General features: G+C 43.9%; 1 protein-coding gene across 1 annotated transcript in view; it reads left to right on the forward strand.

Moving 5' to 3' along the window:
* The first annotated feature begins 2,118 nt into the window (after positions 1-2,118).
* macc1 (MET transcriptional regulator MACC1) overlaps positions 2,119-12,155 on the forward strand; it is a 31,944-nt gene continuing 21,907 nt past the window's right edge. The window contains exon 1 of the mRNA XM_080207161.1: positions 2,119-2,192. The gene's annotated coding sequence lies outside the window, so the exon portion shown is untranslated. The remainder of the gene's footprint in view (positions 2,193-12,155) is intronic.

Below are 12,155 nucleotides of genomic sequence, written 5' to 3' on the forward strand. Positions count from 1 at the left end.
CCTCTGTACAGTGTGTCCCTTGCAGATCTGGCTTTCTCCACTCCTGGAAAATGAGCCCAGACTGCTTCTGTATCTGAGGAGTTGCGAAAGGTGTTGAACATTGTACAATCATCTGTGAATGTCCCCACTTCTGAGCTAATGGAGGGATAGTCATTAGTGAAACAGCCGAAGATGGTTGGGTCTGGGACACTCTCGTAATGAACTCCTGCAACTATGTCCTGGGTCCGAGATGATTGACCTCCAATAACCACAGCCATTTTGCTATGTATGAGTCTGACCAATGGAGAGTTTACCCTTGATTCTCATTGACTTCATCTTTGCCAGGGCTCCTTGATGCCACACTCAGTCAAATGCCGCCTTGATGTTAAAGGCAGTCACTCTCATCTCACTTCTTGATTTCAGCTTTTTGTCCATATTTGGACCAAGGCTTTAATGGTGTCTGATGCCGCTCCTGACATACCTATCTACATTTTTCATTGCGCATTGGTTGATAACATTGATGCCAGGATATGGGAGGAGGATGCTGGTGCTGGAGGGAGAGGAGGTGTTGGGCCATGAAGTGACAGGTTGTGGCTGTTTATAATTCTGCTGGTAATGGCCCACAGCACTTCAACGATGCCCAGTTTTGAATCGCTAGATATGATCAAAGTGTATCCCACTTAGCACAGTGGTAGTGTGACACAACATGACGGAGGGGGCCTTCAATGTGAAGACAGGACTTTGTTTCCACAAGGACTGTGTCATAGTCACTCCTACCAATACTGTCATGGACAATTGCATCTGCACCAGCAGGTTATGAGGATGAGATCGAACAGGTTTCTTTCTTCTTGGTTTTCGCACCACCCAGTCTTGCAGCTGTGTCCTTTAGGACTTAGTCGATAATGGTGCTGTTAAGCCACACTTGGTGATGGTCATTGAATTCCCTTATCCAGAGCACATTCTGCACCCTAGCCACCCTCAGTGTTTCCTCCAGGTAGTGCCCAACATGGAGGAGTACTGATTGATCAGCTGAAGGGAGGGTGAATGTGAATGGTGGTTGGTAACTAGCAGAAGGTTTCCTTGCCAATGAAGCCATGAGACTTCATGGGATCCAGAGTCGATGTTGAAGTTCCAGGGAATCTGTTCTGAATGTATACCACCACATCTGGTGGATCTGTCCTGTTGGTGGGATAGGACATAACTAGAAATGGTGGTGATAGACTGTTGGACACTATCGGGAAGGTATGATTCTGTAAGGTTCACTGGTCTCTGTGTAAGGCTTGAATAATCTGTGTGACAGATTCCCCAATTTTGGCACAAGCCCCCGATGTTAGTTAAAGAGGACTTTGCAGGGTAAACAGGGCTGGGGGTGGTGCTGTTGATTCCTAAGTCTAGAGCAATGCTGGATAGTCCATTTAGTTTCATCCCTTCTGAACTTCATAGCGGTTTGATTAAAAGTGACATTTCAGAGCGCAGTTAGGATCAGTCACATTACCGTGAGTCTGAAGTCACAAGTAGGCTGAACCAGACAAGGACAGCAGACAGGGATGGGCAATAAATGCTGGCCAGCAGGCAATGCGGGTCCCATCACTGAATAAAAGAAAAGCCACAGATTTCCTGTTCTGTGGCTCACATAACTTTTCTCATAGCACTTCATAGAATCCATACAATGCAGAAGGAGGCCATTTGGCCCATTGAGCCTGCACCGACGACAATCCCAAACAAGGCCTAACCCCTTAACTCCATGTATTTACGCTGCTAGTTTCCCTAACACTAAGAGGCCGTTTAGCATGTCCAACGTGCACGTCTTTGGACTGTGGGAAGAAACTGGAGCACCCGGAGGAAACACACGCAGACACGGGGAGAATGTGCAAACTCCACACAGTAACCCGAGACCGGCATTGAGCTGGATTCCTGGCATTAACCACTGTGCCACAGTGCACGCTTGTCTCTCAGTCCCACTTTCCCATGTTCCCTGCCTTGCCAACTCCTGGCCTCCGCTCCTACCCATGTCCTTGAGGATTTGTTCTTCACTGGCTCTCGGATCACTTTCGGCTTCCACTCCCTATTCTTGTTCTGAACTCACACTGAAGTCCTGGGCTCCATCTGGTGGCAGAAGTTGCTTGGTACAGGTAATTCTGGGACTTTGGTTACTACGTACAACTTTTGCCACTCGATGGAATCTGGTCAGTTTAAAAGTACTGTGTACTCGGGTGAGTGCTGTATCTTTTTAAACAAACTAATGTTGATGTATTTTTATGATTTATGGTGTATTTTCTTTTGTAAGTTATTTCAGGTAGGAATACACATGCGACACATGTATGGTACTCTATTTCAACTTAAACATTGCTTTTCCTGGTTGAGAAATGTCCAAAGCAATCGAACTTTGGCTTCAACGTTGATTCTTACAGGGACCTATGCTTCATTTAAAATTGCGATTTTTCAGGAATGCAAATCACAACTTTGTGAGACTCACTATTTAAGTGATTGTGTTGCTTAATCTCTTAGGTTATATAGAATGCAGGCAATTCCTGATTTTGTACACGTATTCGGGGGGAAACAAATCTTTGTGTAAGTTGTGCAATGTTAATTGACAGCAGTAGGTTTTGTTGAATGTTTGAGCCTATGATTCACTTGCACTTTTTTTCTTCTGCCATGGATGTAACTAGTGCCAGCCAACCTGTGTGAACCATGAGGATTGATTCTGTACTTGACCCTGTTCAACTGCACTTTTTAGTTCTCAGTCCCAGAGTGAGAGGCACAGCATCACGAGCAGAAAAGCTTAGTGAAGAAAAACATTTCTTTGTTGTTGTGCAGCTGGCTGACAGGAAAACAGCCAAGTAAGCTGAGGAGGAGTGTTACAAAGGGCAGAGATCTGTTTTTAGCTGACTACAGAGGAGCAGCTTTGTGCAACAGTGGACGAGAGGGTCTCAGTCCAAATGTATTTCCATATTTCAGACCCTGTTTGGCCTATAAACTACTAATTTTTTCTAATGGGTGAATTTCTAATTTTGCAGCTACTCAATTGTACTGCCGCACGTTATGTTTTGTTTAAATGTTAAACTATTGTCTAATCCATGGCAAACATCATCCTGTCAGGCAACTTGTGCTTTGTTTTGAAGTTGCTGATTTTAATATGCTTTTCACGTGGAGCTCAGAGCATTACAGAGCAAGGGGAAAACAAATTGGGCAACCTGGGCCAAGGTGAAACCAATTGAGTAGAAGTGGTCAGTGAGGAGTACAAAGGTTGTTGAGTGCAGCAAGCATCATGAGATGGAGGGAGTTTGAAACAATGGTTGTACTGGCTGAGTCTGGAAAAAGAAACCTGAGAGAAGGAGAAAAATCTGATGCTGATGGATGTGTATGAGAATATTTCACAAAAGTAAGGTAATGGAGAATGCAACATTTATTCTCCCAATCAAACGTACGATTGAGAACAAAGATGTTGGAGAGGCTTTTAAAGAAGCATTGAGAGTCAGGCTTAAGGACTTCATCACAACAGGGCTGACTTTTCGTGGAGGAGACAGGAAGGTCAAGCCTGGAAACTTGCTGACCCACAGACCTTTAAAAGTCTCCTTTTATAAAGCATCCACGCATCATATGGCAGGGGCAGGATGGAGACGGGTCCAGAGGCAGGCTACAATGTCCATCTCCATTTACTGGGATATTGATTTGGTTTTAATAATGGATATCAGTCCCTAATCCAGCATCCCTATCCAAGGTCATGTGATATTGTCTCTTCCCAATTCATGCCCATCATTCCCAAAACTCCAATCTTGAATCCTTGAAGTCAGGTCCCAATAGGTTGCCTCTGAAATGGGGTGGGCTTGAAGGCCGTGATGGGTGCTCATAAAGTAAATGGTGTGGTCTGCCTACTGTCATCCACACGTTCTGAGTTGTGTCCCATTTTACAGGGTGGGGGAATGCAGTGAAGGCAGTGAGTGGCCTGCCTACCCTTGGGACTATTTAGGTCTTTAAGGAGTGAATTAATGGCTACTTAAGTGCCTCATCCCAACCCAAAGCTATTTTACCTGTGGCAGGGGGAGACGCACACTTGGTGTGTGGCCTGGCAGTTTTTAGTAGGCAAGCTAGTGTCAAAATAGAGAGGGGTCCCTGCTGGGAAGGCACCCGTCTAACTGCCTCGCCTACTTCCACTTCTCATTGTGGCCTGTCTGCCTGTAGTCCCAAGGGTGGCCAATGCTTGAAGCTGGTGTTCCTAGGACTACAGAACTGTTGGACAATTTGGCCAGCAGCTCTGAGACTTCCTTAGGTGGGGCTGAAGTCTCACTCCTGGCCAGTTAATGCTCCACGCAGAGTGTTAAATGGCTGTGGGGCAGCTGCTATTGCAGAGATGAATTCCCCATGAGTCATTGGATGGCGGGGATACTGATGTTTGAAAAAATCCTGCTGAAGGTCATAAATGAGATCCTATGTGACTGAGAGAGAGAAACTTTCCTCCCTGTTCATTTCAACCAGTCTGTGATTTTTGAAACAGTTGACCACACCATCCTTCTCAAGCACCTCCCCACTGTTGTCCAGCTGTGAGAGAGTGCTTTGAACTGGTTCTGTTCTTGTCTATCTAATCTAGCCAGAGAATCACGTCCTCTGGTTTGTGTACTCCCTCTGCTGCACAGGGATTGATTCTTGGACCCCTCCTAGTTCTCATGTCCTTGCTCCTCAGTGACATCATTTGAAAACATTGTCCCTTTTTCCATCTACGCTGACAACATCCAGCTTTTTATCCATCTTCATCTCTTTCTGATTGCTCCACTATCTCTAAGATGTCTGACTGCTTGTTCCAGTGCTGGATGAGCAAAATATCTCCTCCAATTAAATATTGGGAAGACTGAGACCATTACCTTGGTCCCCATTACAAACAGTGCTCCCTTGACACCAACTTCATCCCTCTTCCTGGCAACTGTCTGCAGCTAAACCAGATAGTTTGTAACTTTGGTGTCGTATTGGACCCTGAGATAAATTTACAACACGTTCACTCCATCACTCGGGCTATTTTCACGACTGCAGCTTTGGGTGAAACTGCTCCACTTCAAATTTGCTGCTGCTGAAACCCTCATCCATATCTTTGTTATCTGCAGACCTGACAATTCCAATAGACTTTTGACTCTCATATTCTACTCTTCATAAACTTGAGGTCATCTCAAGCTCTATTCATGTCCTAATTTGCATCAAACCCCTTCATCCATCACCCCTGTGCTAACAGACCAACTTTGGCTCCTGATTAAGCAACACCTAGATTTTAAAGTTCTCATCCTTGTTTTCAAATTCCTCCCTTTCTCTGTAATCTCCCTCATCCCAACAACCTTCAGATATCCGTGCATCTCTAATTCTAGCCTCTTCAGCATGCCCAATTTTAATGGCCGTGCCTTTAACCGTTATGTCCTACGTTCTGAAATTCCCCCTCTAATCTTTCTGCTTTAAGATACTTTCTGAAGCATGTCTGTTACACCAAGCTTTTGATCATGTGTGCTGATGTTTCATTACTTGTCCTGGCAGGAAACCTTAGGTATAGTTGAACAAATGGCCTAACCCGCCCTCTGTTAAGTGGGGGGGGGGGATCAGGAGAAATGAAGCTAGCATATGGTTGGTAGTTAAGAATAGATCGGGGCGGGGGTCAGCTTTGTTACTTTGTGTTGACCATGGTATAGTGAATGATGTTGGCCACGTAGCACTTCACGTGGTCCATCACATTATTGTGTGCCAGGCACCATAAGGTACCCCTTGGTGCAAAGATGGGGCCATCAGGATTGGAGAAAGCAAGGATTTTACTGGGCAAACCTGATGTTTAAGCTGGAGGAGAGGGAGTAGCCCCCCCATCCCTCACAACACCTCCCCATGATTTAGAATGAAGGAAGTGGCATTGGAAGAAGTTCAGGGGATTATGGTTGGTGAGGTGGTCTTCATCTACTCTATATACCACTGGAATATAGAAACTGCATGAAAAGACGAGCTGCAATGAGTGAGTGTCACTGAGAGTAGAATAGTTTGTTCGGAGGTAGATGTACCAGGAGAGTGAAAAAGATGAGTTGAAACAGAAATCAAGAATGCAGAAGATAAGAGGGAAGTAGGGAGTAAGTACATTCTTTAGAGAGACTTGAGCTGGGGTTGATGTCGGTGGTTAGGCCCAAGTTTAAAAGCTTGGGCAAGTCTGGAACTAAGTTTCTTGAAGGGGAAGTTATCAAAGATGTGACTCAGTGATGAGAATTATGCTGATAGAAAAGATGGGGAAATTATAACCGGTGGGGGCATTTAGCTTAAGATTATTGATGGAAGGAAAGTGTTCATTGTTAACAGATGCTCTGCAGAAATGTACGCACTGATGATAATTGTTATTGATGAGCCTAATTTTCCATTTATGAATAGATTGAAACCAGTTAAACGTAGCGAAGATCAGGAGTACTTTGAAGTCCATTAATGAATCACTGTAAAGTTTAGCTTCTACAGTCATGTTGCCGTTATGTGGCCTTTGCAAAGGTTTAGTAGTAAATGTGACTTGAAATTCTAAAACCGCCCAAACAACGTTGGGTTTCATTTGTAATGCATATCCACTTAAAATTCTGTACATCAGTGAACTGTTTAATGAGTACTCTGTACAATAGTAATCAATCAAAGTTTGTGATGTAGGATCAAGTATCTATCAACTGCCCTGAGTGCATGGTGTTGGCATAGTTTGAACAGTGTTCGGGATACATTATCCATTGTTTTCTGAGCGATGATCAATATTTTGGTTGTCTGTCCATGCTGCTCTCACAATGCTCCCTTTTGTTATCTTTGACGTCTCCCAACAATGGAACTTTTTTTCTTTGTATGTCTTTCAGTGGATTTTTCAGATGACTGCACAACATGTTGTGGGGCATTTATTGACAAGACTGTGCAATTTCTGCAGGAATGGGTAATGATGAAATGGCTGAAGTTGTGTGTATTACTGTGTGATGGATGTCTGGATGAGGGTTTTGGGGCTTGTCTATCCTCCTAAAGTAAAACTGCTCAAGACTGTAGTTACTTGAAATGGTTGGTCATATTTACAGCTATTGGGAGCTCTGCATGAGGTTGGAACTCCTTGCTCCTTTCATATTTCTGTCGCACAATCAGGTGTGTGGTTTTGATGTTAATCTTTTAGAGCATTTTGCTGAATTGTATATTACAAAACTTAAAGTTTCTGTTCATCATCTTCTGGCCCCAACCTTGGTTCCACAAGTGAGTTTGTAAGGTTTGGGTATGATGAAGAGGTTTTTTTTTGTAAACCTTTCATGAGAGCTAAAAACACTGCCAATTCCAACTGATTGTTTTTGTGCAGTTTTTAACTTCCAACTTACTCCTAAAACAGTAAAACATCATGTAGAATGTTGAAAAGCATTTCTTCCTTGCAGTTGTAATGTTATTGTTCACTAAAATGCAAGCTTGGTGGCAATTCACTTTCCATAGTTACAATAGGTGGGATTTCCCCATTTTATGGCAGAGTGGTGCAGCGGGCAGCAGAAAAGGCAAAGAAGCCATCCAGCCAAGGGCAGCTTTCTCTGTCATGTCAGTAAAGGAGCAGGTCCCATGATATATCATTGTCAGGGTGGGCTCGGATTGAAGTACCAAGAACGTAAAAACTAGGAGCAGGAGTTGGCCATCTGGCTCCTTGAGCCTGCGCCACCATTCAATAATATCATGGCTGATCTTTTTGTGGACTCAGCTCCACGTACCCACCCACTCACCATAACCCTTAATTCCTTTACTGTTCAAAAATTTATCTATCCTTACTAACATTCAATGAGGTAGTCTCACCTGCTTCACTGGGCAGGGAATTCCACAGATTCACAACCCTTTGTGTGAAGAAGTTCCTCCTCAACTCAGTCCTAAATCTGCTTCCCCTTATTTTGAGGCCATGCCCCTTAGGTCTAGTTTCACCCACCAGTGGAAACAACTTCCCTGCTTCTATCTTGTTTATTCCATTCATAATCTTATATATTTCTATAAAATCTCCCCTCCATTCTTCTGAATTCCAATGAATATTGCCCCAGTCTACTCAGTCTCTCCTCATAAACCAACCCTCTGAACTCCAGAATCAACCTAGTGAATCTCCTCTGCATCCCCTCCAGTGCCAGTATATCCTTTCTCAAGTAAGGAGATTCAGGTGTGGCCTTACCATCACTTTATACAACTGCAACATAACTCGCTGTTTTTAAACTCTATCCCTCTAGCAACGAAGGACAAAATTCCATTTGTCTTCTTAATTACCTGCTGCACCTGCAAACCAACTCCTTGTGATTCTTGCACAAGGACACCCGAGTTCTTCTGTGCAGCAGCATGCTGCAATTTTTACCATTTAAATAATAGTCCATTTTGCTGTTATTCCTACCATAATTGATGACCTTACGTATACCAACATTGTACCCCATCTGCCAGACCCTTGCCCATTCACTTAGACTACCTATATCTCTTTGCAGACTTTCAGCATCCTCTGCACATTTTGCTCTGCCACTCATCTTAGTGTCATCTGTGAATTTTGACACTACACTTGGTCCCCAACTCCAAATCATCTATGTAAATCATAAACAATTGTGGTCCCAACATTGATCTCTGAGGTACACTGCTCGTCACTGATCGCCAACCATTTATCCCCACTCTGCTTTCTGTTAGTTAACTGACCCTCTATCCATGCTAACACATTACCGTAACACCGTGCACCTTATCTTATGTAGCAGTCTTTGGTGCGGCACCTTGTCAGATGTCTTCTGGAAATCCAGATACACCACATCCACAGGTTCCCCATTGTCTACTGTACATGCAATGTTCTCAAAGAATTCCACCAAATTAGTCAAACATGACCTTCCCCTCGTGAATTCATGCTACGTCCTACCAATGGGACAATTTATATCCAAATGTCTCGCTGTTTCTTCCTTGATAGATTCAAGCATTTTCCCTACTACAGAAGCTAACCGGCCTGCAGCTACCCACCTTTTGTCTACTTCCTTTTTTAAACAATGGTGACAGATTTGCTGTTTTCCAATCTGAGGAACCACCCCAGAGTCCAACGAAGTTTGGTAAATTATCGCTAGTGCATTTGCTATTTCTCCTGCCACCTCTTTTAGTACCCTGGGGTGCATTCCATCAGGACCAGGAGACTTGTCTACTTTTAGCTCCATTAAATTGCCCAACATTACCTCTTTCGTGATCGTTTCGAGGTCCACACCTGCCATAGCCTTCCTGTTATCAATCTTTGGCATGTTACTTGTGTCTTCCACTGTGAAGACCAACACAAAATACCTGTTCCATGCCTCAGCCATTTTCTCATTTCCAGTTATTACATTCCCCTTCTCATCCTCTGAAGGACCAATGTTTATTTTAGCCACTTTTTTTCATTTTATATATTTGTAGAAACTTTTGCTATCTGTTTTTATATTCTGAGCTAGTTTACTTTCGTTATCCATCTTACTTTTCTTTATAGCTTTTTTCATGGCTTTTTGTTGACCTTTAAAGATTTCCCAATCCTCTAGGTTCTCACTAATCTTTGCCACTTCGTATGAATTTTCTTTCAATTTAATACCCTCCTTTATTTCCTTAGATATCCATGGCTAATTATCTTTTTCTACAGTTCTTCCTTATCACTGATATATACTTTAGTGAAAGATCACTGTTCCTCAATTGTCCCACCATAAAGATTTTGCTTCCAGTCTACCCCTTGGCCAACACCCCTCTCATCCCTTTGTAGTCTCCTTTGTTTAAGCACAAGGCACTGGTATTGGATTTTACCTTCCCATGCTCCATCTGTATTTTAAATTCAACCATACTATGATCGCTTCTTCTGAGAGGATCGCTAACTGCAAGATCATTAATTATTCCTATCTCATTACACAGGACCAAATCTAGGATAGCTTGCTCCCTCATAGGTTCCATGACATACTGTTCAAGGAAGCTTTCGCGGATACATTCTGTGAACAGCTCCTCAAGGCTTGACTGACTTGGTTTGACCAATTAATATGTAGATTAAAATCCCCCATGATAATTGCTGTACCATTTTTGCATGCATCAGTTATTTCTTTGTTTATTTCTTTCTTCAACATGATGTCATTATTATACTATAGACTACGCCAATCGGTGACTCTTCTTACCATTTCTAATTTCCACCCAACTAGATTCAACCTTTTTTTTCATAGAACTTATATCACCTGTCACTGCCATCCTGATGTCATCCTTAAATATCAGAGCTACCCTTGCTGAGCACCACTACCACCACATCACCCACCCCAAACCTCCATGTCTGAGAGCATGAGCTCCATGCTGTAGGGGACATGCCTGCATGATCGTGGTCGCAGACAATCTAGATGTTGAGAGAGTAGTATCCTTTCAAGTTCATAAATGGCACCCCATGTCACCATGGAGACCACAGAGCCATATGGTTGCATGACACTGGCACCTGGTGCATGCCTGCAATGTGGGTGAATCCATGGCCCTGATATCCTGGCTTGCCTGGTTCCAATCCAAGTTGACTTGATTTATTATTGTCAGATGTATTAGTATACAGTGAAAAGAATCGCTTTTTGCATGCTATACTGACAAAGCATATCATACATAGGGAAGAAAAGGTGAGAGTGCAGAATGTAGTGTTACAGTCATAGCTAGGCTGTAGAGAAAGATCAACTTAATATAAGGTAGGGCCTGCTCCTGGAAAATCGGCAGGTCCTACCTCCCCCCTCCTCTGCTGGATACCAGCCCTGGCCACGTGCAGTGGCATGTTGATATCGCTTTTGCTGCTGAATAGCAGTCAAAAGAATTGTCCACTTGACTGACTCCATGATTCTCCTGAACCAAAAATGAATGGAAGAGAACATTGAGGTGAGTCCTGACAATTCTCTAACCCACAGCATTCTCAGAATCTGGGGCATCCACCCATGAACGTTCCCTTATGTGAGCATGTTTCCAATGATCCTCACTCCCTCCCCTGTCCATAGCCAATTTCCCACAGATGTCCCTTTTGACTCTACCTGAATGAAGCGTTCCAATCCTTTCGAGTCTAAGTGGGCTTTTCCTGAGGATGAGGAGTGAGGGCAGTTCAGTGCATTCAGTGGATCTGCATTCTAATCTTGGGAGAATGAGCTCCTGCCACCTATCATTTTCTGAATGGAGTGACTGATGATTGGCTTCACTATGATGCCTTGCGTTGGGCCTCACATCTGTTTTACTTCCCTGTAAGAGAGTCATAACTATTAGGCTTGCTATTCAATGCTTGGGAGCTAGGCTTGGGTTTAACTATTTGGCACCAATCAATTTCACACTCAGTGCTGACTAAGTTTGCATAATTGCTTGTCAGGGAATTAATTAGGCAACAGGCTTCCTTTTGTGTTATTTTAGACACATAGATCTGATGCATGTAAAAACTGCAGTTGATAGTCAAATGTATCCTGAGATGGCACCCTCATTCCCCCACGGGCCTCAGAATAACCCAACTTTCCAACTTAGATTGGGGGAAAGGCAAATTGTGCGGAGGGTGTGGAGAGTCTGCAGAAGGATCTAGATAGGCTGGGCGAATGGGCCAGGAAATGGCAAATGGAATTTAATGTTGGCAAGTGTGAGGTGGTCCACTTTGGTAGGAAGAATGGTAGGAAGGACTATTACTTACGTGGCGAAAAACTGCAGCAGGCGACGGTGCAGAGGGACCTCGGGGTCCTTGTGCATGAGTCACAAAAACCCAGCTTGCAGGTGCAGCAGGTGGTCAGGAAGGCGAATGGGATGCTGGCCTTCATAGCGAGGGGGATTGAATATAAAAGTAGGGAGGTCTTGCTGCAGCTGTATAGGGCATTGGTGAGGCCGCAGCTGGAGTACTGTGTGCAGTTTTGGGCGCCGCACCTGCGCAAGGATATTTTGGCCCTGGAGGGAGTGCAGAGGAGGTTTACTAGGCTGATACCGGAGTTGAGGGGATTGAGCTATGAGGAGAGGCTGAATAAACTGGGCTTGTACTCGTTAGAGTTTAGAAGAATGAGGGGAGATCTCATTGAGACGTATAAGATGATGAATGGGATGGATAGGATAGAGGTGGATAGACTCTCCCTGCTCAAAAAAGACAGTAGGACTAGGGGGCACAGCCTCAAGATAAAGGGGAGGCGGTTTAGAACGGAGTTGAGGAGGAACTTCTTCACTCAAAGGGTGGTGAATCTCTGGAATTCTCTGCC

Source organism: Carcharhinus amblyrhynchos, chromosome 2, assembly GCF_965287045.1.
Source record: "Carcharhinus amblyrhynchos chromosome 2, sCarAmb.v2.hapA, whole genome shotgun sequence".
NCBI classification, from domain to species: domain Eukaryota; kingdom Metazoa; phylum Chordata; class Chondrichthyes; order Carcharhiniformes; family Carcharhinidae; genus Carcharhinus; species Carcharhinus amblyrhynchos.